This window comes from Leucopleurus acutus, assembly GCF_964270905.1.
Source record: "Leucopleurus acutus genome assembly, chromosome: X".
NCBI lineage: Eukaryota > Metazoa > Chordata > Mammalia > Artiodactyla > Delphinidae > Leucopleurus > Leucopleurus acutus.
In genome coordinates, this window is record NC_139148.1 from 32087731 (window position 1) to 32114523 (window position 26793).

At 40.4% G+C, this 26793-nt stretch overlaps 1 pseudogene across 1 annotated transcript; it reads right to left on the bottom strand.

Annotated features, from left to right (window-relative positions):
- LOC309977992 (ferritin heavy chain-like) lies at positions 1-26130 on the bottom strand (annotated as a pseudogene). Its single transcript has 3 exons — positions 26039-26130; positions 24473-24625; positions 1-552 (listed from the first exon to the last, which is right to left on the bottom strand). The product of its transcript is annotated as a ferritin heavy chain-like (transcript).
- Positions 26131-26793: the final 663 nt, after the last annotated feature.

Sequence of the window (26793 nt, forward strand, 5' to 3'; positions counted from 1 at the left end):
TCAGTTCTTGTCGCTGTCGCCCAGGGTGAGCTTGTCAAAGAGGTACCCTGCCAGGTCGACATCCGGGGCCCCCATCATGCTCAGGGTGGTGACACGACCCTCCAGCTCTCGGATGAACGCCACCTGCTGGCGGAGGTAGTGAGTTTCCAGGAAGTGGTGCAGGTGGGGGTTGCTCTTGTCGGTGACCACCTGGTACAGGTGGAGCAGGCGTTCACGAGCTTCTCCAGAAACAAGGCGCACTTCATGGCCTTGAGGCCGCTCTTCCACTTGTCCCTGACTGGCTTCCTGATGTGTTGGAAGTTGAGGCGGCCCCCACGCTGGTTCTGCGGGCGCATCAGGCCCTGGGCCCGCCCGCTGTGCTCGTGCGAGCGGCGCAGGAGAAACCGGGTGAAGTGCTTCAAGGCCACGTCGTTGCGGTAGAGGTAAACGGCCGCGGCCAGGCACACGAAGGAGGCGTGGAGCTCCAGGGTGAAATGGCTGTTGATGGCGGCCTCGCAGTCGGGGTGGTAGCTCTGGCGCACCTGCGAGGGCGGCGCGGGCAGCGTGGCGGGCCTGAAGGTCAAGGTGAAGGCGAATCCGCTGGGCCCGCGGTAGGTGCCTCAGAGCACTCCCATGTGGTCGAAGACGGCGGCCGCTCTGCGATGGACTGGAAGGCGCGTCCATTACCCGGGTTTGGGAGGGGGGGAAAGGAGTTTCCGGTTCCGTTACGGGGGGGTGGGGTCAGGAGGCGGGGGATTGGGAGGGTGGATGTGCATGGAGGGCGGGGAGCGAAAGCTGTGTCCCAGGTTCCATCCAGGCCTGGGTGAGGCAGGCTGACTGCGCTGAGCACCTGGCATCTATTAATCTTTAAATTTTGCAGTAATATTTCTATTTTCCCAGGACTTTCTCTTGTTCTCTAATTGCTCCCTTTTACAGCACCCTGTTCTCATTTTATAAACCGACTGTCTTCCTTAAAATTCTGAGAATATGAATTTGGATTTTTTTGGTAAATTCTTTTCCGTTTCCTGTATTATATTTATTTTTTCTCCAGAAATAGTTCTGTTTGTTCATCGTGATCCTCTCTTTCACTTTCCTCAAATATCTGGCAAACATTTGTCCATTCATATTTGGGAGTAAAGGACTCATGTGATTAGCCTAGGTAACTAGCATGGATCTGATCTACAGTTGGGACGTCCATTTCATTACTAGGCATCTCCTCTGTATGGGAGAGTGGAGCATGTCAATTAGGGAGCAGTCTTCTCCTTTGCGAGTACGTGGCATAAAACTTTCAGGTAGTATAGGGACCCTTCCAAATGCCCAAAGCATGGCATTTCTCTGACATCGGAAGACTTAAGTGGATCTCTCTTCAGATAGATGTGTCCTTCTGTTTTGTTTCCCTTCTGTTGTGCGGGTCTGCAGTTGTCTCAAATCTGCTCTAATTTGGGTTCACTTCCTCGACAAGTAATTCACTGTCTTTGGAGTATAGTTTTGGGAGATTAACACAGATCAAATGCCACTTTAACTTTGTCCAACGTAAGAAAGATTGGCGTAGGGTCAGAGCATGGTAGCGGCAAACAGAACTGTTGTTCTGAGAGTAGTTCTTTAATCTAACAGTCCACTCAGTACCTTCTGCACTGCTTTGATTTCATTGACACTGTTCTTGAACTTTCTTTGAATGTGCTCGGCTTTCTACTACAGGTATATTGTTTTATTTTCCTTTATTTTTAAAACTTGAAGTATAGTTGATTTACAGTACTATATCAGTTTCCAGTGTACAACATAGTGATTTAATATTTTTATAGATTATACTCCATTCAAAGTTGTTATAAAATATTGGCTCTCTTCCCTGTGCTATACAATATATCCTTGTAGCTTATTTATTTTATACATAGTAGTTTGTACGTCTTAATCCCCTACCCCTATCTTGCCCCTACTCTTTTTTTTTTTTACATCTTTATTGGAGTATGATTGCTTTACAATGGTGTGTTAGTTTCTGCTTTATAACAAAGTGAATCAGTTATACATATACATATGTGCCCATATCTCTTCCCTCTTGCGTCTCCCTCCCTCCCACCCTCCCTATCCCACCCTTCTAGCTGGTCACAAAGCACCGAGCTGATCTCCCTGTGCTATGAGGCTGCTTCCCACTAGCTATCTATTTTACGTTTGGTAGTGTATATATGTCCATGCCACTCTCTCACTTTGTCACAGCTTACCCTTCCCCCTCCCCATATCCTCAAGTCCATTCTCTAGTAGGTCTGTGTCTTTATTCCCATCTTACCCCTAGGTTCTTCATGACATTTTTTTTTCTTAGATTCCATATATATGTGTTAGCATACGGTATATGTCTTTCTCTTTCTGACTTACTTCACTCTGTATGACAGACTCTAGGTCCATCCACCTCACTGCAAATAATTCAATTTCGTTTCTTTTTATGGCTGAGTAATATTCCATTGTATATATGTGCCACATCTTCTTTATCCATTCATCTGTCGATGGACACTTAGGTTGCTTCCATCTCCTGGCTATTGTAAATAGAGCTGCAGTGAACATTTTGGTACATGACTCTTTTTGAATTATGGTTTTCTCAGGGTATATGCCCAGTAGTGGGATTGCTGGGTCATATGGTAGTTCTATTTGTAGTTTTTTAAGGAAGCTTCATACTGTTCTCCATAGTGGCTGTACCAATTCACATTCCCACCAGCAGTGCAAGAGGGTTCCCTTTTCTTCACACCCTCTCCAGCATTTATTGTTTCTGGATTTTTTGATGATGGCCATTCTGACTGGTGTGAGATGATATGTCATTCTACTTTTGGTTTGCATTTCTCTAATGACTAATGATGTCGAGCATTCTTTTATGTGTTTGTTGGCAGTCTGTATATCTTCTTTGGAGAAATGTCTATTTAGGTCTTCGACCCATTTTTGAATTGGGTTGTTTGTTTTTTTGTTATTGAGCTGCATGAGCTGCTTGTAAATTTTGGAGATTAATCCTTTGTCAGTTGCTTCATTTGTAAATATTTTCTCCCATACTGAGGGTTGTCTTTTGGTCTTGTTTATGGTTTCCTTTGCTGTGCAAAAGCTTTGAAGTTTCATTAGGTCCCATTTGTTTATTTTTGTTTTTATTTCCATTTCTCTAGGAGGTGGGTCAAAAAGGATCTTGCTGTGTTGTATGTCATAGAGTGTTCTGCCTCTGTTTTCCTCTAAGAGTTTGATAGTTTCTGGCCTTACATTTAGGTCTTTAATCTATTTTGAACTTATTTTTGTGTATGGTGTCAGGGAGTGTTCTAATCTCATACTTTTACATGTACCTGTCCAGTTCCCAGCACCACTTATTGAAGAGGCTGTCCTTTCTCCACTGTACATTCCTGCATCCTTTATCAAAGATAAGGTGACCATATGTGCATGGGTTTATCTCTGGGTTTTCTATCCTGTTCCATTGATCTATCTTTCTGTTTTTGTGCCAGTACCATACTGCCTTGATTACCGTAGCTTTGTAGTATAGTCTGAAGTCAGGGAGCCTGATTCCTCCAGCTGCGTTTTTTGTTCTCAAGATTGCTTTGGCTATTCGGGGTCTTTTGTGTTTCCATACAAATTGTGAAATTTTTTGTTCTAGTTCTGTGAAAAATGCCAGTGGTAGTTTGATAGGGATTGCATTGAATCTGTAGATTGCTTTGGGTAGTAGAGTCATTTTCACAATGTTTATTCTTCCAATCCAAAAACATGGTTTATCTCTCCATCTATTTGTATCATCTTTAATTTCTGTCATCAGTGTCTTATAATTTTCTGCATACAGGTCTTTTGTCTCCTTAGGTAGGTTTTTTCCTAGATATTTTATTCTTTTTGTTGCAGTGGTAAATGGGGGTGTTTTCTTGATTTCACTTTCAGATTCTTCATCATTAGTGTATAGGAATGCCGGAGATTTCTGTGCATTAATTTTGTATCCTGCTACTTTACCAAATTAATTGATTAGCTCGAGTAGTCTTCTGGTAGCATCTTTAGGATTCTCTATGTATAGTATCATGTCATCTGCAAACACTGACAGCTTTGCTTCTTCTTTCCCCATTTGGATTCCTTTTATTTCCTTTTCTTCTCTGATTGCTGTGGCTTAAACTTCCAAAACTATGTTGAATAATAGGGGTGAGAGTGGGCAACCTTGTCTTATTCCTGATCTTAGTGGAGATGCTTCCAGTTTTTCACCATTGAGGATGATGTTGGCTGTGGGTTTGTCATATATGGCCTTTATTATGTTGAGGAAAGTTCCCTCTATGCCTACTTTCTGCAGGGTTTTTATCATAAATGGGTGTTGAATTTTGTCAAAAGCTTTCTCTGCATCTATTGAGATGATCATATGGTTGTTCTCCTTCAATTTGTTAATATGGTGTATCACGTTGATTGATTTGCGTATATTGAAGAATCCTTGCATTCCTGGAATAAACCCCACTTGATCATGGTGTATGATCCTTATAGTGTGCTGTTGGATTCTGTTTGCTAGTATTTTGTTGAGGATTTTTGCATCTAGGTTCATCAGTGATATTGGCCTGTAGTTTTCTTTCTTTGTGGCTTCCTTGTCTGGTTTTGGTGTCAGGATGACGGTGGCCTCGTAGAATGTGTTTGGGAATGTTCCTTCCTCTGCTGTATTTGGAAGAGTTTGAGAAGGATAGGTGTTAGCTCTTCTCTAAATGTTTGATAGAATTCACCTTTGAAGCCATCTGGTCCTGGGCTTTTGTTTGTTGGAAGATTTTTAATCACAGTTTCAATGTCAGTGCTTGTGATTGTGATTGGTTTGTCCATATTTTCTATTTCTTCCTGATTCAGTCTCGGCGAGTTGTGCATTTCCAAGAATTTGTCCATTTCTTCCAGGGTGTCCATTTTATTGGCATAGAGTTGCTTGTAGTAATCTCTCATGATCTTTTGTACTTCTGCAGTGTCAGTTTACTTCTCCTTTTTCATTTCTAATTCTATTGATTTGAGTCTTCTTATTTTCTTGATGAGTCTGGCTAATGGTTTATCAATTTTGTTCATTTTCTCCAAGAACCAGCTTTTACTTTTATTGATCTTTGCTATTGTTCCCTTAATTTCTTTTTCTTTGATTTCTGATCTGATCTTTATGATTTCTTTCCTTCTGCTAACTTTGGGTTTTTTTCTTCTTCTTTCTCTAATTGCTTTAGGTACAAGTTTAGGTTGTTTATTTGAGATGTTTCCTGTTTCTTAAGGTAGGATTGTATTGCTATAAACTTCCCTCTTAGAACTGCTTTTGCTGCATCCCATAGGTTTTGGGTCATCCTGTCTCCATTGTCATTTGTTTCTAGGTATTTTTTGATTTCCTCTTTGATTTCTTCAGTGATGACTTCGTTATTAAGTAGTGTATTGTTTAGCCTCCATGTGTTTTTGTATGTTTTACAGATCTTTTCCTGTAATTGATATCTAGTCTCATAGCGTTCTGTTCGGAAAAGATACTTAATACAATTTCAATTTTCTTAAATTTACCAAGGCTTGATTTGTGACCCAAGATATGATCTATCCTGGAGAAAGTTACATGTGCACTTGAGAAAAATATGTATTCTGTTGTTTTTGGATGGAATGTCCTATTAATATCAATTAAGTCCATCTTGTTTAATGTATCATTTAAAGCTTGTATTTCCTTATTTATTTTCATTTTGGATGATCTGTCCATTGGTGAAAGTGGGGTGTTAAAGTCCCCTACTATGAACGTATTACTGTCGATTTCCCCTTTTATGGCTGTTAGTATTTGCCTTATGTATTGGGGTGCTCCTATGTCAGGTGCATAAGTATTTACAATTGTTATATCTTCTTCTTGGATTGATCCCTTAATCATTATGTAGTGTCCTTCTTTGTCTCTTCTAATAGTCTTTATTTTAATATCTATTTTGTCTGATATGGGAATTGCTACTCCAGTGTTCTTTTGGTTTCCATTTGCATGGAATATCTTTTTCCATCCCCTCACTTTCAGTCTATATGTGTCCCTAGTTCTGAAGTGGGTCTGTTGTAGACAGCATATATATGGGTCTTGTTTTTGTATCCATTCAGCCAGTGTGTGTCTTTTGGTGGGAGCATTTAATCCATTTACATTTAAGGTAATTATTGATATGTATGTTCCTATTCCCATTTTCTTAATTGTTTTGGGTTTGTTTTTGTAGGTCTTTTCCTTCTCCTGTGTTTCTTGCCTAGAGAAGTTCCTTTAGCATTTGTTGTAAAGCTGGTTTGGTGGTGCTGAACTCTCTCAGCTTTTGCTTGTCTGTAACAGTTTTAATTTCTCCATCAAATCTGAATGAGATCCTTGCTGGGTAGAGTAATCTTCGTTGTAAGTTTTTCTCCTTCATCACTTTAAATGTGTCCTGCCACTCCCTTCTGGCTTGCAGAGTTTCTGCTGAAAGATCAGCTGTTAACCTTATGGGGATTCCCTTGTGTGTTTTTTGTTGTTTTTCCCTTGCTGCTTTTAATATGTTTTCTTTGTATTTAATTTTTGACAGTTTGATTAATATGTGTCTTGGCGTGTTTCTCCTTGGATTTATCCTGTATGGGACTCCCTGTGCTTCCTGGACTTGATTAACTATTTCCTTTCCCATATTAGGGAAGTTTTCAACTATAATCTCTTCAGATATTTTCTCAGTCCCTTTCTTTTTCTCTTCTTCTTCTGGGACCCCTATAATTCGAATGTTGGTGCATTTAATGTTGTCCCAGAGGTCTCTGAGATTGTCCTCAGTTCTTTTCATTCTTTTTTCTTTATTCTGCTCTGCAGTAGTTATTTCCACTGTTTTATCTTCCAGGTCACTTATCCGTTCTTCTGCCTCAGTTTTTCTGCTATTGATCCGTTCTAGAGTATTTTTAATTTCATTTATTGTGTTGTTCATCATTGCTTGTTTCCTGTTTAGTTCGTCTAGGTCCTTGTTAAATATTTCTTGCAATTTCTCTGTTCTGTTTCCAAGATTTTGGATCATCTTTACTATCATTATTCTGAATTCTTTTTCAGGTAGACTGCCTATTTCCTCTTCATTTGTTAGGTCTGGTGGGTTTTTATCTTGCTCCTTCATCTGCTGTGTGTTTTTCTGTCTTCTCATTTTGCTTACCTTACTGTGTTCAGGGTCTCCTTTTTGCAGGCTGAAGTTTCATAGTTCCCGTTGTTTTTGGTGTCTGTCCCCAGTGGCTAAAGTTGATTCAGTGGGTTGTGTAGGCTTCCTGCTGGAGGGGATTAGTGCCTGTGTTCTGGTGGATGAGGCTGGATCTTGTCTTTCTGGTGGGCAGGTCCACGTCTGGTGGTGTGTTTTGCGGTGTCTGTGGCCTTATTGTGATTTTTGGCGGCCTCTCTGCTAATAGGTGGGGTTGTGTTCCTGTGTTGCTAGTTGTTTGGCATAGGGTGTCCAGCACTGTAGCTTGCTGGTCGTTGAGTGAAGTTGGGTGTTTGTGTTGAGATGGAGATCTCTGGGAGATTTTCGCCGTTTGATATTGCGTGGAGCTGGGAGGTCTCTTGTGTACCAGTGTTCTGAAGTTGGCTCTCCCACCTCAGAGACACAGCACTGACTCCTACCTGGAGCGCCAAGAGTCTTACATCCACACAGCTCAGAATAAAAGGGAGAAGAAGTAGAAAGAAAGAAAGAAAGAGAATAAAAGAAAATAAAATAAAGTAAGATAAACTAAAATAAAGTTATTAAAATAAAAAATAATTCTTAAGAAAAATTTTTTTTTGAAAAGTAAAAAAAAAAACAAAAAACGGATGGACAGAACCCTGTGACAAATGGTGAAAGCAAAGCTATACAGACAAAATCTGACACAGAACCATACACATACACACTCACAAAAAGAGGAAAAGTGGAAAAAATAATAAATCTTGCTCTCAAACTCCACCTCCTCCATTTGGGATGATTCGTTGTCTATTCAGGTATTCCACAGATGCAGGGTACATCAAGTTGATTGTGGAGGTTTAATCCACTGCTCCTGAAGTTGCTGGGAGATATTTCCCTTTCTCTTCTTTGTTCGCACAGCTCCCGGGGCTCAGCTTTGGATTTGGCCCCACCTCTGCGTGTAGGTCGCCGGAGGGCGTCTGTTCTTTGCTCAGGCAGGACGGGGTTAAAGGAGCCGCTGATTCGGGGGCTTTGGCTCACTCAGGCCGGGGGGGGAGGGGCACAGATACGTGGCGAGCCTGCGGCGGCAGAGACCAGCAGAAGGTTGCACCAGCCTGAGGCGCGCTGTGCCTTCTCTTGGGGAAGTTGTCTCTGGATGACGGGATCCTGGCAGTGGCGGGCTGCAAAGGCTCCCGGGAGGGGATGTGTGGATAGTGACCTGTGCTCGCACGCAGGTTTCTTGGTGGCAGCAGCAGCAGCAGCCTTAGCGTCTCATGCACGTCTCTGGGCTCCGCTCTGTTAGCCGCGACTCACGCCTGTCTCTGGAGCTCCTTTAAGCAGCGCTCTTAATCCCCTCTCCTCGCGCACCAGGAAACAACGAGGCAAGAAAAAGTCTCTTGCCTCTTTGGCAGCTCCAGACTTTTTCCCAGACTCCCTCCCGGCTAGCTGTGGGGCACTAGCCCCCTTCAGGTTGTGTTCACACTGCCAACCCCAGTCTTCTCCCTGCGATCCTACCGAAGCCCAAGCCTCAGCTCCCAGCCCCCGCCCACCCCGGCGGGTGAGCAGACAAGCCTCTCGGGCTGGTGAGTGCTGGTCGGCACCAATCCTCTGTGCGGGAATCTCTCCACTTTGCCCTCTGCACCCCTGTTGCTGCGCTCTCCTCCGCGGCTCCGAAGCTTCCCCCCTCCGCCACCCCTGTCTCCGCCCATGACGGGGCTTCCTAGTGTGTGGAAACCTTTCCTCCTTCACAGCTCCCTCCCACTGGTGCAGGTCCCATCCCTATTCTTTTGTCTCTGTTTATTCTTTTTTCTTTTGCCCTACCCCAGTACGTACGTAAGGAGTTTCTTGCCTTTGGGGAGGTTTGAGGTCTTCTTCCAGCGTTCAGTAGGTGTTCTGTAGGAGTTATTCCACGTGTAGATGTATTTCTGATGTATCTGTGGGGAGGCATGTGATGTTTGCATCTTACTCTTCTGCCATCTTTCCCCTCTCTGCCCCTACTCTTTTCTTTCTCCTTCTTCCCTCTTCCTTTCCATCTCCCCTTTCCTACTAGTGGAGCCTATTAACCACTAGTTTGTTCTTTATATCTGTGAGTCTGTTTCTGTTTGTTACATTCAATCATTTGTTTTATCTTTTAGGTTCGAAATATAAGTGATAACATACATTATTTGTCTTTCTCTGTCTGACTTATTTCATGAAGCAGAATACGCTTCAGGTCCATCTATGTTGTTGCAAATGGCAAATTTCATGTTTTTATAGCAGAGTGGTATTACATTGTAGTATTACATACAGACATCTTTATCCATTCATCTGTTGATGGACACTTAGGTTGCTTCCATGTCTTGGCTATTGTAAATAATACTGCTGTAAACATTGGGGTACATGTATCTTTTCAAATTAGTGTTTTTGTTTTCTTCAGATATATGCCCAGGAGTAGAATTGCTGGGTCATATGCTAGGTCTATTTTTAGTTTTTTGAGAAACCTCCATACTGTTCTCCATGGTGGCTGCACCAATTTACATTCCCACCAACAGTGTATAGGGTTTCCTTTTCTTCACATCCTTGCCAACACTTCCTATTTGTGGTCTTCTTGATGGTTGCCATTCTGACAGGTATGAGGTGATTTCTCAAGGGTTTTTGATTTTCATTTCTCTAATGATTAGCTATGTTGAGCATCTTTTCATGTGCCTGGTGGCCATCTGTATGTCCTCTCTGGGAAAATGTCTACTCACTTCTTCTGCCCACTTTTCAGTTGGGTTGTTTGGGTGTTTTTCTTTGTTTTTTTTTGGATATTGACTTGTATGAGCTGTTTACATATTTTGCATATTAACCCCTTATCACTCATATCATTTGAAAATATTTTCTCCCATTCATTTGGTTGTCTTTTTGTTTTGTTGATGGCTTCCTTTGCTGTGCAAAAGTTTTAAGTTTAGTTAGGTCCCATTTGTTTATTTTTTCTTTTGTTTCCTTTGCCTTAGCAGACAGGTCCAAAATACTGCTACCATTTATGTCAGGTAATGTTTTCTCTTCTATGAGTTCTGTGGTTTCTGGTCCTGCATTTAGGTCTTTAATCCATTTTGAGTTTGTTTTTGTATATGGAGTGAGGAAATGTTCTAATCTCATCCTTTTACACATAGCTGTCTAGTTTTCCCAGTACCACTTATTGAAGAGACTGTCTTTTTTCCACTGTATATTCTTGCTGCCTTTGTTCTAGATTAATTGACCATAATGTGCATAGCTTTATTTCTGGGCTCTCTATTCTGTTCCATTGATCTATGTGTCTGTTTTTGTGCCTATTTTAGCTACTGCTTTGATACTGTAGCTTTGTAGTATAGTCTGAAGTCAGGGAGCATGACAGCTCCAGCTTTGTTCTTTTTTTCTCAAGATTGCTTTCGCTATTCAGTGTCTTTGTGGTTCCATATGAATTTTAGGATTATTTGTTCTAGTTTTGTGAAAAATGTCATGGGTATTTTGATAGGGATTGCATTAAATCTGTAGATCGCTTTGGATGATATGGACATTTTAACTATTAATTCTTCCCATCCATGAACATGGGATATTTTTCCATTTCTCTGTATCATCTTCAGTTTCCTTCAGCAGTGTTTTTATAGTTTTCAGAGTATAAGTCTGTCACCTCCTTGGGTAAGTTTATTCCTGTGTATTTTTTGATGTGACTTTAAATGGGATTGTTTTCTTGCTTTCCCTTTCTGATAGTTCACTCATTACTAATTCAAGTTTACTACTAGTGACCAGTCTGTTCACATTGTTTATTTCTTTCTGATTCAGTCTTGGAAAATTGTGTATTTATACAAGTTTATCCATTTCTTCTAGGTTGCCCAATTTGTTGGCACATAACTGTTCATAGTATTATGATTTTTGTATCTTTGTGGTATCGGTCATAATTTCTCCTCTTTCATTTCTTGTTTTGTTTACTTGGGTCCTCTCTTTTTTTTTCTTGAGGAACACGGCTAAAGACTTATCAGTTTTGTTTATCTTTAAAAAAAACAGCTCTAGGTTTTATTGATCTTGTCTACTGTGTATTGAGTCTCTATTTCCTCTCTGATATTTATTATTTCCTTCCTTCTACGGACTGTGGGCTTTGTTCTTATTTTTATAATTCCTATAGATGGTAGGTTAGGTTGTTTCTTTGAGATTTTTCTTGTTTCTTGAGGTATGCCTCTATCACTATAAACTTCTCTTGTAGAACTGTTTTCGTTGCATCCCATAGATTTTTGTTGTTGTTATTTTGGGGGGGCATGCACTGCGCAGCATGTGAGATCTTAGTTCCCCAACCAGGGATCTAACCCACACGCCCTGCATTGGAAGCATGGAGTCTTAACCACTGGACTGCCAAAGAAGTCCCCTCATCCCATAGATTTTGTAAACTTGTGTTTCCATTGTCATTTGTCTTGAGGTATTTTCTGATGTCCTCTTTGATTTCTTCATTAACCCATTGTTTTAGTATTTTCCCATTTTTCTTCCTGTAATTGATTTCTAGTTTTATACTACTGTGGTCTGAAAAATGCTTGATATAATTTCTGTTCCCTTAAATTTGTTGAGGCTTTTTTTATGGCCTAGCATGTGATCTATCCTGGAGAATGTTCCATGTATACTTGAAAAGAATGTATATTCTGCGGCTTTTGAGTAGAATGTCTTATAGATATCTAAGCCCAACTCTTCTAATATGTCATTTAAGACTACTGTTTCCGTATTGATTTTCTGTCTGGATGATCTGTCCGTTGATATAAGTGGGGTGTTAATGTTCCCTACTATTATCGTATTATTGTCAATTTCTCCCTTTATGTCTGATAATACTTGCTTTATATATTTAGGCGCTCCTATAATAGGTGCATATATATTAACAAATGTTATATCCTCTTCTAGTATTGACCTTTTATCATTATATAGTGCCCTTCTTTGTCTTTTGTTATAGACTTTGTTTTAAAGTCTCTTTTGTCTGATGTGAGTATTGCTACCTCCACTTTCTTGTCATTTCCATTTGCATGAAAAATCTTTTTCCATCCCTTCACTTTAAGCCTGTGTTTGTCTTTAGCTCTGAAATGAGTCTCTTGTAGGCAGCATATAGATGGTCTTGTTTTTTTTTTTTTTTTAATACAGTCATCCACCCTTTTTCTCTTGATTGGAACCTTAAGTCCATTGATATTTAAAGTGATTTTTGATAGGTATGTACTTATTGCCCTTTTGTTATTTGTTTTCTGGTTGTTTTTATAGTTATCCTCAGTTCTTTTCTTCTTTTAGTTTATTCCCTTGTGGTTGGATGGTTTTCTTTAGTGACATGCTTGTGTACCTTTCGCTCTAGTTTTTGTGTATATGTTGTAGGTTTTTGATTTGTGGTCACCCTGGGGTTCAGATATGTTGACCTGTAACTATATCTACTTGTTTTAAACTCGTAGTTATTGAAATTCAAACACATTCTAAAAGATCGACAGTATGTTAACTCCCCTCCCCTACATTTTGTGTTTTTGATGTCATATTTTACATCTTCGTATTTATACCTTAACGGTTATTGTATTTATATTTGATTTTTCAATTTTTTGTCTTTTAACATTTGTACTAGCATATTTAAGTGGTTGATCTGCAGCCTTTACTATATATTTGCCTTTACTAGTGGGATTTTTTCCTTTTCTATAGATTCTTACTTCTTGTTGTAGCCTTTGATTATCTACCTAGTGGAGACTCTTTAACATTTCTTTTAGGGTAGGTTTAGTATTGATTAATTCTTTTAGTTTTTGCTTCTCTGGGAAGTTCTTTATCTCTCTTTCAATTCTGAATGATAATCTTGCTGGGTAGAGTATGTTACGTTGTAGGTTTTTCCCTTTCATCACTTTAAATATATCATGTCTCTCCCGTCTGGATTGCAAAGTTTCTGCAGAAAGATCAGCTGATAGCATTATAGGTGTTCCTTTGTATATGACTCTGTTTTTCTCTTGCTGACTTTAGAATTCTTTCTGTGTAACTTTTGCCATTTTAATTATGATGTGTCCTGGTATAGGTCTTTTTGCTTTCATCTTGTTTGGGACCCTCTGTGCTTCCTATGCCTAGATAACTGTTTCCTTCTTCAGTTCTGGGAAGTGTTCATCCATAATTCTATCAAATTCATTTTTGACCCCCCCTTTTTTTTACTCTTCTCCTTTTGGGACCTCTATAATGAGAATGTTAGTACACTTGATGTAGTCCTAGAGGTCCCTTCAATTGTTCTCATTTTTTAAACCTGATTTTTTTTTTGTTCTGATTAAGTGGTTTCCATTATTTCATCTTTCAGATTACTTATGCATTCTTCTATATCACCTTGTCTGCTGCTAATCCCTTCTAGTTTTGTTTTTTTTGTTTTTGTTTTTTTTCATTTCACTTATTGTATGCTTTGGCTCTGACTGGTTCTTTTTATATTTTCTAGTTCCTTGTTAAAATTCTCACTGTGTTCATATATTCTTTTTTTTTTCATATATTCTTTTCTGTAGTTCAGTTAGCATTTTCATTACTAATTCTTTGAACTCTTTATATGGTAAATTATTTTTCTGTTTCAATATTTTTTTCAGAGTTTTTTTCCTTGTGCTTTTGTGTGAAACAAATTCCTTTGTCTTCTCATTTTGTTTAATTTTGTCTCTATGAAATTAAGTGAAACAGTTACCTATCCCATTCTTTAAGGAGTGTTGTTGTGTGGGAGCATCCCTGTGCAGTTTGTGTGTGCCCAGTAGCTTTGGTGGCATAGCTGAATCTGAAATGAGCACAAGTCACATCTTCCCCCAGGGTTTCCTGGCAACTATCACCTTGGTGGGCAATGGGGCTGGAGATGGAGGAGCTCGAGTCAGAGCCAGATATGAGGTAGGGCTTCTGCCGTGCTCAGTGGCCAACACCACCCTATTAGGGGTGGGGTTGTGTCCCAAGGTGCTGGAGCAGAAGACTAGAAAGTCGGCTCTGAGCTAGTTATGTTCCCTCTAAGTGTATGCTATCCTTTCTCCCAGCATCGGCAGTTTTGCCCTGGAAGGGAGCAGTGCTGGATCAAGAGGGGCCAGAGTGGGTTCCTGGTGTGGGCTGGGCTTCTGCTAGGGTGGTCCCAGCACACCAGGCTGAGTTCCAGATGTTCCTGATCTGCTGCCTCCTGTATGCCAGCAGTGGCTGCCCTTTCCCCACTGAGATGTAGTGCTGGTTCTGAGCCAGCTCCATACCCCCCAACTATGCACTCTCTTCAGCAATGGCAGCCTTTGCCCTAGTGGGGTGCTGCACCATGGAGCAAGATGTGCCAGAGCAGGCACTTTGTGTGGACTGGGGCATGCACTGGGGTGGTCGCAGGGAACTGGCCAGGGTCCCAGTCAGTCTCAATCTGCTTCCTCCACCTTGTTTTGACAGCAAGCAAACGTGTACATGAGTGAAATCTAAGTTTCTCACAGCACCCTTGCCAGTACTATTGGTCTTCAAACCAGCCAAGGGGACTCATCTTCCTGGTGTCATACCCTAGGTCTGGGGTGCCCAATATGTGGTTTGAACCACTCACTCCCCAGGGAGGACCTCCAAGCACATGTAATCCTCCCCCTTCTGTGTTCCCTACTAAGGGCACAGGTCCCAATCCTATTGCTTCTCTTCCCTTCCTTCCTGACTGTGTGTATCTTTCTTCCAGCCTTCATTGTAGAAGAGCCTTTCTGCCAGTCTCCAGTTTGTTTTGAGTGAGAATTACTCCATGTGTAGATGTATTTTTCATCTGTTCATGGGGGGAGGTGAGCTCAGCCTCCTCCTACTCTGCCATCTTGATCTCCCAGTAGCCTACTGCAGGTACTTAAAATTCTCTGGTTTTATCATTGTGAAAGCATCTCCTGTTTTTATCTTCCAAGCATTCCTCACAATCTCTGGTTTGCTAACTATATCCTTTGTCATTTGATTACGTGTAGATAGTAGTTTTTGTGTCTAGTCCACCACTATGAGTAAGTTATCACTTTTTACTTTTTGAAAATACAAATACTTATTTTTTGAAAAGTTAATGCATCTGTATGGCTTAAAACCCACATAGTTTTCTCTCTGTAGTCAATCAATGGCGTATTACTTATCATCAGGAGAAGAAAGAGGAAGAAAAAGAAGAAATAATACTCATGTTAAGAAAATCATAGACACATAAGAGAGGAATCTTTAGAAACATATTCTTCAGAAGCATATTATTTTTGAGTACATGTGGAGCATTTACCAAGACAGACTGTATTCTGGGCCACACAACAGGTCTCAATAAATTTTAACAGATTCAAATCATGTGAGGTATGTTCTCTGACCACGATGGAATTAAACTAGAAATCATTAACAGAAAGATGTCTGATAAATCCCCAAATATTTGAAAACTAATAGTAAAGTATACTTCTAAACAATCCAAAGGTCAAAGAAGAGATTAAGGGGCATTAAAATTATTTTGAATGGAATGTAAGCAAAATACAACATATCAACATTTGTGAGATGGAGCTAAATCAGTGCTTAGATGGAAACGTATAGCCCTAAATGCCTATATTTTAAAAAAAAAGGAGTCTCAAATAAATTATCTAACTTCCAACCTTAAGAAACTGAAAGAATGAGGAACAAAATAAATCTAAATCAAACAGAGGGAAGGAAGAGTTTGTTGCAAGCCAGGAAGTGTTTTATAACCTGGGACAAAGCTAAGATGTTGAGGACTCTGAATAAAGCAACGGTGAAGCATGTCTACTGTTATTGGGGATTGGCCCCAGGGAGAGGCCAGTGGGCCATATTTAGGGTCTGTGGTTGAGCTGGTCATTTCAAATAGAAGTCTCAGTGACAACTCTTTCTACCGTATGGTGACAAAAGATACTGAATCAAAGACCTAGGACAGACTGAGGGTTCCTTTTAGGCTTTGGGTCAAGGTAAATTGAGGTGACTACCCAAGGCTTGGTCCTTTGAATGACATGTACCTGTATGCCTGGAAGCAAGTGACTGGACAAAAAGAGCCAATTCAAAATCATATATCCTTCTTGTCAGTTATCTTTCTAACTTCCTGCCCCTAGGGAAAAAAATGGAAATCCAACCTTCATGCTAAGATTGTCCTTGAATAATGATACTTCTCCTTTCTAGATTTTCCTTGATGTTTCTTTTAATGTTATTTTACCTGTGTCTAAGTGTTCAGAGTAAGAAGAGAGCTAACAGCATAATTTTACTTAGGCTCTGCCCTGGCCCTCTCACTGGGGAGGATCTACATATTCATATAAAAAATGAAGAAGAATAGACATGTGCTGCTACTTTCTATAGGTGATGTAATGGTTTCTCCCCAGGCCAAATTCGACATAGAATGTAAATTTAAAAGAGGAGTGGTAGTGATGGTGGTGGTCATAATGGTGGTTTGGTGCATGTCACAGAGAGAGAGAGTGTGTTTGTGTGTCTGAGTGTATATAGGCTAAAGTCACAGTCCAGGGAGTTCTGGAGAGTTCAAGTTGACAGTCTTAAGATCTGTGATAAGGACACAGAATTTAAGTTAACAAGTCAAGATTGCTTAGATATTATCATATATGTCCATCAGAGCTGAGATTATGTTCACCTTTCATTCCTTTAGTTTCACTCTCTCTTTCCTTTATTCTCAGTTTTACTCTTCCTCTTTCCTTCAGTGAGTAACTAGAGATCCAGAAAGTGAGGTGATTTGGGGAAAGATGAAAAAATCATATTTATTTAGCAACAGAACAACCTAAGGAAAGTGGAAGAATTAAAGTGGCATAGTGTCAGAACCTGAACCAGACAAAGCCATCACAAGAAAAGAAAATCACAGACAAATAACATTAATAAACATTGCTGCAAAAATTCTGAACGGAACACTAGCAAACTGAATTTAGCAACATATAAAAATGATTACATACCATGATCAAGTGGGCGTTATCCTAGGAATGCAAGGCCGTTTCACCATATGAAAATCAGTCAATGCAGTGCATCATATTAATAGTATAAAGGACAAAAGCAACATCTCAATAGATGGGGGAAAAGAATTTAACAAAATCCACCACGCTTTTATAAACAAAACAAAACCAAAACCAAAACCAACTAAGAAGAAAAGGAAACTTCCTAATCCCCCACAATTAACATCATACTTAAAGGTAAAAAACTAAGTATTTCCCCTAATGTCTGGAACAAGCCAAAAATGTCTGTTCTCAGCACATCTATTCAACATTGTAGTGGAGGTTCTAGCCAGGTATATTAGGCAAGAAAAAGAAATAAAAGGCATTCAAATAGGAAAGAAAGAAGTAAAATTATACTTTTTCTTGGAATCATATGATATGTAATTATATCTCAGTAAGGTTATTTTTTTAATCAAAGGAACAGTGTGTCAGCCAAAGATCAGGCTGTGCAATGGAGATGAAATTCAGAGTAGTGACTACGCAGCTCATTTGTCATGAAATAATATTACTTTCATGATTTGGCAATACTGAAGGAAGCAAATTTTCATGTTAATGATGGCTTCTTTTCTACCACCCAGCAGTATAATAAGATGAAGAAAGCATTCAGAAAAAGGGGCTTAATACTCCTTAAGGGAAAAGGAACCTGGTAAAATTGAATTCATCAATAGTTACTTGTTAATTTCTGTATGTGAGGCTCTGTTCTAGGTATACCATAGAAGAAAGAAATCCTTGAGAAACAAATTCCTAGCCTATAAATATTTTGTCCTTAACATAGGTTAAATTTGACTTTTCGGCCATAGTCATAGTAGATGTACTGTTTGTTTTCGCTTTTGTTTTTCCCGTAACATGCTTTATTCATCCGTCTTGAACAGTGGCTCTTGGTGGCCACTAGATGGAAGCCTAACAACACCCCACATTTTCAAATGCTTTTTTTTTTTTTTTTTTTTTTGTAATCACTTGATTTGTTCAAACTAGATTTGAGGCATGAGCAAAAGCTGTCATTGGCTTTTTTTTTTTAAGCTGTCGTTGGCTTTTAAAGTCTGAATTGTCATCTGTGTTTATTGCATAATTGCCCAGTGTGAGTACTTTATTGTTGCTGTCACTCATTGCAGTCATCCAAACCATAAGTCAGTCTAGGTCTGCCACCTGTTTGGAGACCCAAGATAGAGTGAGCTTGGGCTCTTACCATTCACCTTCTCCATGCCACTCCAGGAACTCTGTTGTACTCTCTTTCCTTGTGGTAGGTTGTATTATTTACTCACAATTCTTTCTTCCCTCCCTGTCCTAATCATGACTTCACTGGTGGTGGTAAATACTTCCTTGCTCCCTGATTTTGGGTGTCCCAAGTCAACTTTTTTGGACAGTAGTATGTGAGAAGACATAAGGTTTGCCAAATTTGACCAAAAGATGTAAATGTCCCTGCATGGTTGGGCTTGGCCTCTTATGTATCTTGCATCCACCATTTGAAGAACATGTCCTGGGCACATTGCAGAATAATGGGACATGTAGAACAGACATGAATCCAGCCCAACTAAACTCAACCCATACATAGCCAAACCTAGCAGGTACCAGCTGACTCCAGCAAAAGTCATTCTGTAGACCTGTGAATGAGATTTTGAGGTTGCTTGCTAGACAGCTTTACTGCAGCAAAATTGCCTAAGGCAGCTCCCCCAAAATGCAAGTTTCAGACCTGTTATACTAACAGCAGCCAGAATTTTGTTACTCTCAGTTATGCATACAGTGGCTATTAGCCATTGCAGATTGGTGCCTGGTAAAGTCAATTTTCATGTTCTAATTCACCTTAGCAAATGGTTTAATAAAAATTTGTCAAAGAGGAACTTTACCTTTATGTAGTTTCTAAGACTCAGTTACCATGAAAACCAGTAAACTTCAAGGAGCAACATGGCACTGTATTATACACACAAAGAAAAAAGTACCTCCTAGGTGCAAGTTATTTGGCTTTATTTCTTTTTTTTTTTTTTATAGAACATGTACAGTCTGTTTCTTTTATAAAGTAACTTGCGGTGGAGATGGTAGACAGGCACATGAAAAGATGCTCAACATCACTAATCATCAGGGAAATGCAAATCAAAACCACAATGAGCTATCACCTCACATCTGTCAGAATGGCTGTCGTCAAAAAGCACAGAAATAACAAATGTTGGAGAGGGTGTGGAGAAAAGGGAATCCTCGTGCACTGCTGGTGGCAATGTAAATTGGTGCAACCACTATGGAAAACAGTATGGAGGTTCCTCAAAACACTAAAAACGGAGCTACCATATGACCTCGCACTTCCACTTATGAGTATACATAGGAAAGAAACAAAAACACTACTTCGAAAAGATACATGCACCCCAATGTTCATAGCAACATTATTTACATTAGCCAAGATGTGGAAGCAACCCAAGTGCCCATCAACAGATGAGTGCCCATCAACAGATGAGTGGATAAAGAAGATGTATATATATATATATATATATATATATATATATATATATATATACACACATACATATATATGTATATGTATATACAATGGAATACTACTCAGCCATAAAAAGAATGAAATTTTGCCATTTGCAACAACATGGATGGACTTGGAGGGCATTATGCTAAGTGAAATAAGTCAGACAGAGAAAGACAAATACTGTATGGTATCACTTATATGTGGAATCTAAAAAATAGAGCAAACTAGTGAACATAACAAAAAAAGAAACAGACTCATGCATATAGAGAACAAATTAGTGGTTACCACTGGGGAGAGAGCAGGGAGGAGGGGCAATATAGGGGTAGGGGATTAACAGGCACAACCTGGGCTTCCCTGGTGGCACACGTGGTTGAGAGTCTGCCTGCCGATGCGGGGGACACGGGTTTGTGCCCTGGTCTGGGAAGATCCCGCATGCCGCACAGTGGCTGGGCCCGTGAGCCATGGCCGCTGAGCCTGCGCGTCCGGAGCCTGTGCTCCGCAAAGGAAGAGGCCACAACAGTGAGAGGCCCGCGTACCGCAAAAAAAAAAAAAAAAAAAAAAGAGGCACAACCTATTATATATAAAATAAGCTACAGGGATATATTGTAAAACACAGGGAATATAACCAATATTCTATAACAACTATAAATGGAGCATAACCTTTAAAAACTGGGAATCACTACATTGTACACCTGCAACTTAGGTAATATTTTATATCAACTATATTTCAATTAAAACAGGAAAAAAAAAGTAGCATGTGGTAGGCAGAATAATGTCCCCCCAAAGATATTTACACCCTAATCCCTGGAATTTGTGAATATATTACTTTACATGCCAAAAGGGAATTAGTCTGTGTGATTAAATTAAGAGCTTTGAAATGGGGAGATTGTCATGAATTACGTGGGTGGGCAAAATCTATTCACATGGGTTCGTAAAAGAGGAGAGATTTTCCCAGTCAATAGTCAGAGGAAGATGTAACTACGGAAGAATAGTGATAGAGATGGGCATTGCTAACTTTGAAGACTGAGGAAGACGGATACAAGCCAAGGAATGTTGGAAGCCTCTAGAAGCTGGAAAAGACAGAGAAACAGATTTTACCCTGGAGCTTCCGGAAGGAATTAAGTCCTGATTACACCTTAATTTTAGCCCAGTGAGACCTGTGTTAGACTTCTGACCTACAGAACTATAAGAGAAATGTATGTTGGTTTTTTTGGTTTTTTCCCATGGAACATGTTCCTTGATTTGATTTGATTCACAATGTTGTGTTAGTTTCAGGTGTACAGCAAAGTGAATCAGTTGCACATATATCCTTTTTTTTTTTTTTTTTTGTGGTACGCGGGCCTCACTGTTGTGGCCTCTCCCATTGCGGAGCACAGGCTCCGGACGCGCAGGCTCAGTGGCCATGGCTCACGGGCCCAGCCGCTCTGCGGCATGTGGGATCTTCCCGGACCGGGGCATGAACCCGTGTCCCCTGCATCGGCAGGCGGACTCTCAACCACTTGCGCCACCAGGGAAGCCCTATCCTTTTTTTTTAAAGATTATTTTCCTGTATAGGTCATTATAGAGTACTGAATAGAGTTCCCTGTGCTACACAGTAGACGCTTATTAGTTATCTGTTCTATATATAGTAGTGTGTATATGTCAATCCCAATCTCTCAATTTATCCCTCCCTGCTGGTAACCATAGGTTTGTTTTCTACATCTGTGACTCTATTTCTCTTTTGTAAATAAGTTATTTGTACCATTTTTTTTTAGGTTCCACATATAAGCGGTATCATATAATATTTGTCTTTCTCTGTCTGACTTACTTCACTCAGTATGACAGTCTCTAGGTCCATCCATGTTGCTGCAAATGGCATTATTTCATTCTTTTTTATGGCTGAGTAATATTCCATTGTACATATGTACCACATCTTCTTTATCCATTCCTCTGTCAGTGGACATTTAGCTTTCTTCCATGTCTTGGCTATTGTAAATAATGCTACAGTCAACATTGGGATGCATGTATCTTTTCAAATTATGGTTTTCTCTGGATGTATGCCCAGAGTGGGATTGCTGGATCATATGGTAGTTCTCTATTTAGTTTTTTAAGGAACCTCCATACTGTTCTCCATAATGGTTGTACCAATTTACATTCCCACCAACAGTGTAGGAGGGTTCCCTTTTCTCCATACTCTCTCCAGCATTTATTGTTTGTACACTTTTTGATGATGGCCATTCTGACTGGTGTGAGGTGATACCTCCTTGTAGTTTTGATTTGCATTTCTCTAATAATCAGAGATGTTGAGCATCTTTTCATGTGCTTTTTGGCCATCTGTATGTTTCTTTGAAGAAATGTCTATTTAGGTCTTCTGCCCATTTTTCGATTAGGTTGTTTGTTTTTTTTGATATTGAGCTGCATGGGCTGTTTGTAAATTTTGGAGATGAATCCCATGTCGTTTGTTTCATTTGCAAATATTTTCTCCCTATCTGTGAGTTGTCTTTTCGCTTTGTTTATGGCCTTTTATGTTACCCTTGATTTCAATACTGTACTTCTGACTTACACATGACATTTCTGTATATATATGGAGGTGGTTTTCCATCCTTTTTCACTGGGAAAGATCAATAGCATATTGTCAAGGTAAAGAAGAGATTTGGATTGCCTTTCCTTGTTGGACTAAAACTAGTTTTAGGGAAAGGTGTTTGACCCCCTTCTCCCAACCTAGTTTTCCTTGGTCAATTCAACTAATAGGCATTACTATTTCTATATGCTTATTTCCAACGAGAGTGTACTTTGTGAGGGCTGCACAGTATTTTATCCCCCCCTCCCCTCTCAACAGTTTGGAACACATAATAGGTCTCAAATAATTGTTTAGTAGATTAACTACTAGTTACTTGGATTAACTAAACCAGCACTTCAAATGTGGCCCACAATTACCCACTGCCATTTTTTTCTATTATTATTATTTTTTAATTGAAGTACAGTTGATTTACAATGTTGTGTTAATGGCAAGTATTCCAAATTACAGGTAAGAATTTTTTTTTCTATTCATGCTGGAGTCAAGGGAATAAATAAATAAGCTCTTTGTTTCCCTCTTGAGCCAAAAACCAGTTGAGACATAAGACACAAGAATCAAATAGATAAGCGAGAAAAATAACAGCTTTGTCACTCTAAGATTGAATTGCACAATGAAACGGAACATATGGCCATAATGAGTCCCCCAGAACCTCCCTGCCTGACAGCATGTCTGAGAATGCAGCCTCCCACTTGCAGGGGGAAATCATTCCCGGGGAACTTACCACAGGGAGTTTGTGAGAGAGGGTGAATCTTTGGGGTGGCGGAGGAGAGAGAGAGAGACAGACAGACAGATGGACAGAGAAGGGGTAAAGCTACAGAGCCACACTGTGTTTGTTGGGTCTCCTGAGAGGCCGACTCTGAGACACAGGAGTGCAAACATTTTATTGAGAGGTAAAGTTTTGAAAGATAAAAGAAGGAGAAAGCACAGTTGGGCAGGAGAGCCTGGGATCTCAATGCACATTTGACAGGACGTCTGCCAACCCATTGGGGAGCTCCACAGCAAGCACTGTCTATTAAAGGGGTACCACCTTGGGCTGAAATGCCAGGCCTTGGCACTCCTGCTACGTTCAGTCATTGGTTGGGGCTGCCCAAGAAGAACATGGCTTTCAAAACCTGGAGGCTGTCAACTAACTTCACTCGTTGCAACTCACTGTCAAGTTCTTTCTTGAAGGGGGATCTGAGTGGCACCCCTCCAGGGCTGCCACACAGACCTACTGTGTTCCTTTTCCTACTGTCTCTGATTAGAAAAGTTACTCTTTCATCCCTGAAGAGGAATGGACAAGGGAGCAGAGAGAAGCTAGCTGTGTTGCTCCCATGTGTTTCTTTCTCAAGGGATGAAGTGGAAACACAGAAAGAAATACCAGTTAAGGAAAGGTCCTTTACACAAACGTGAGACATAAGAAATAATTCCCTCTGCTTCTTGCAACCAATACCATGTCATCCCATTTGCCTTCTCAAAAGGTCCTGTTAACTGGAGAACTTGTTATGTTGCCGAGCTAGAGATCTGGAGGGGACTCTGCGTAGCAAGAGGAAAGAGAAAATAAGTAGGGGTGAGGATGACCAGAATGGAGCCAATGACGCTGGGCACTGTATGGAGGAAGGACAGAGAGAAAATCATTGTATCAAAGAAGGCTAAGAAGGGATTTGGGAGAAGATAAATGTCAGAGATATTAAAGTTGATTACTTTGGGTAGCATGACATCAATTCCTTCTTGATCTCCACTGTGGAATCTTAAGAAAGGCTACATTGCCCTCAGCTGCCCTTGTGCGAGTGGATTCTTCAGAGGATCCTCGATGAGGTATTGACATGTATGCCTGGATGAATAGACCACGCAACAGAACTGAGTAGCTGAGACACAGTCTACCTTAGGTCTGCGTGATGCCCAAACCTATGCTCTCAACTGCTCAGCTTATACTGCTGTTGGTTGGCTTCCAAGGAGGGTGGCAGTGGTTCACAAAGTCAGCGGAACAGCTTAAACATTCTTTTGCCCTGAATATGCCAGAATTGTGGAGTTCCTTCTCTAATGGGCTTGTGTTCCAAAACCCGGGGTGTGGACCCAGAGAGTAGAGACACACTCTTCGTTTTCCACAGTTGCTCCAGAGTAACTCTGCCTGGTTAGTCAACCCCCAAGGGTTGACGTGACTTGACAAAGAAGATAGCCGTGATCCTTCCTATCGTTGCCTTCAGCCGTTACCGTGGAGTTTCTCCTGGGTCCCCCCTGGAACAGGTTACAGGTGATCAGAAGCAGTCCCTCTGGGCGGAACTACAAGGCCAAACAGCCAAAGCAAAGGAAAGAAGATGCAGTCTTTGGTGAAGAGCAACGGAGAGAAGCTAAAAGCACAGATCCTGGATATAGAAAATGAATACCCTCCAATCCTCCCATCACCGCCATTATTGTTATGACTAATAACAGATCAGTTGGAGGAGTCAGAAAAGGTCTGTTTCTATCTCTTCCTTTTCCCCTAGGCTGCAGTGAGTATTGCTCGCCCTGCTTCTGTCCAAACCCCGCTGCTTCTGATTCTCTCCGGTCCTCATCCCCTGGCCTCATTGCCCACTTTTCTTCTTCCGCCGCTAGTCCACTTTCTCCTCTTCCATAGGCCAGCCTTTGGTCTCCTCTTACAATAAACATGGCAGCACAGAGCACGTAGTGTACTGAACTGCCACAGACAGAGGCCAAACAAGAACGGGACAAGTATTGACCTCACCTCTGGTGAGCAAGCCCCATGTTTCCTTTTTATTTTATATATATACAGATAGATATATTTTAAAGTTGAAGGATAGTTGATTTACAGTGTTGTGTTAATTTCTGCTGTATGGCCAAGTGATTCAGCTATACATTTTTTATATATATATATATATACACATATATACACACATATATATATATATACACATATATATTCTTTTTCTTTACGTTCTTTTCCATTATGGTTTATTATAGGATATTGAATATAGTTCTCTGTGCTATGCAGTAGGACCTCGTTGTTTATCCATCCTATATATAAAAGCTTACATCTGCTAATCCCAGCCTCCCACTCCATCCCTTCCCCACCCCCTCCCCCTTGGCAACCACGAGTCTGTTTTCTACATCCGAGATTCTGTTTCTGTTTCATACATAGGTTCCTTTGTGTCCTACTTTAGATTCCACATATAAGTGATATCATATGGTATTTGTCTTTCTCTTCCTGACTTACTTCACTTAGTATGATAATCTCTAGTTGCATCCATGACGCTGCAAATGGCATTATTTCATTCTTTTTTATGGCTGAGTAGTATTCTATTGTATATATGGACCACCTCTTCTTTATCCATTCGTCTGCCGATGGAAATTTAGGTTGTTTCCATGTCTTGGCTATTGTAAATAGTGTTGCTGTGAACATAGGGGTGCATGTATCTTTTTTCATTATAATTTTGATTATATATGCCCAAGAGTGGGATTGCTGGGTCATGTGGTAATTCTGTTTTTGGTTTTCTGAGGAACCTCCATACTGTTCTCCATAGTGGCTGCACCAACTTACATTCCCACCAACAGTGTAGGAGGGTGCCCTTTTCTCCACACCCTCTTCAGCATTTGTTATTTGTAGACTTTTTAATGATGGCCATTCTGACTGGTGTGAGGTGGTACCTCACTGTAGTTTTGATTTGCATTTGTCTTACAATTAGTGATGTTGAGCATCTTTTCATGAGGCTCTCGGCCATCTGTATGTCTTCTTTGGAGAAATGTCTACTTAGGTCTTCTGCCCATTTTTGGATTGGGTTGTTTGTTTTGTTGTTGTTGAGCTGTATGAAGCTCCATGTTTCCTTAATTCTCAAAAAGGAAACCATTGAACAAAATATAAGCCAACAAAAGTAAGCTATCATCATGACAATTCTAACATGTTCCATGTTAGGATTCCATGAAGTATGGTTGCCTCATGAGGCGTACTTCAGAAAAGAGGTTAGCTGTTTAAAATATGTATTAGTACGCATCCAACACCATGGAGAGGAAGGTTGGTTGGTTTCTACAGGACCAGTTCCACTTATTCAGAAAAATTCCTATAGTAGAAAATTTACTCATTAATTCATATTACCTTATTGTGACTATCACTTGGGAGAAAAAAGGTGTAGCAGATGCTGTTGATGCCCCACTCATATCGCCTTGACATTTCCCATGTCCATCCATGCTGCCCAACTTCCAGCTGCCAGCACCTGCCACTCTTTGCCTGAATCCTCTGTCTGGACACTGGAGCCCTGTCTGCCCTCTGCCCTCCCAGAAGCAACCCTCACCCAATGGCCGATGGAGTTACTGGATAAATATCCCCACTCCCTTGCCTCAGGAGTAGAATAAATCTGAGGCCTGTTCTATCAGGAAGTTGCCCTTAGTGATCCTTGTCATCGATGCAAATTTTACTGGCTTCCTTCCCTTCCCTGCTTTTTACTTTTCTACTTGTTACTGGTATTTCCAGGGATTTTCTGCCAAGTAAATACTTGGCATTTAAACCATTTTCTCAGCGTCACTTCTGGAAGAACAAAAACCAAGAAAATTTGCCTGACCCACTGCTTACTAAGCAGCCTTTTGATGTGTAGTACAGTTACATTAATGGCTAATTCCTGGTAGGACGTTCTTGGGAGGTAATCTGTCCTGGTCATATGTGAGTCTTATCTGGCTGATGAGTGACTCTTGGAAATACTGTTGGTGTAAGTCAATCTTCTAGAACAGGGATTGGCAAACTACAACCTGTGTGTCAAATCTGACCAGCCAGCTAGTTTTATAAGTAAAGTTTTATTGGGACTGCAGCGACACCCATTCATTTACATATTCTTTGTGGCTTTCACACTGCAGTAA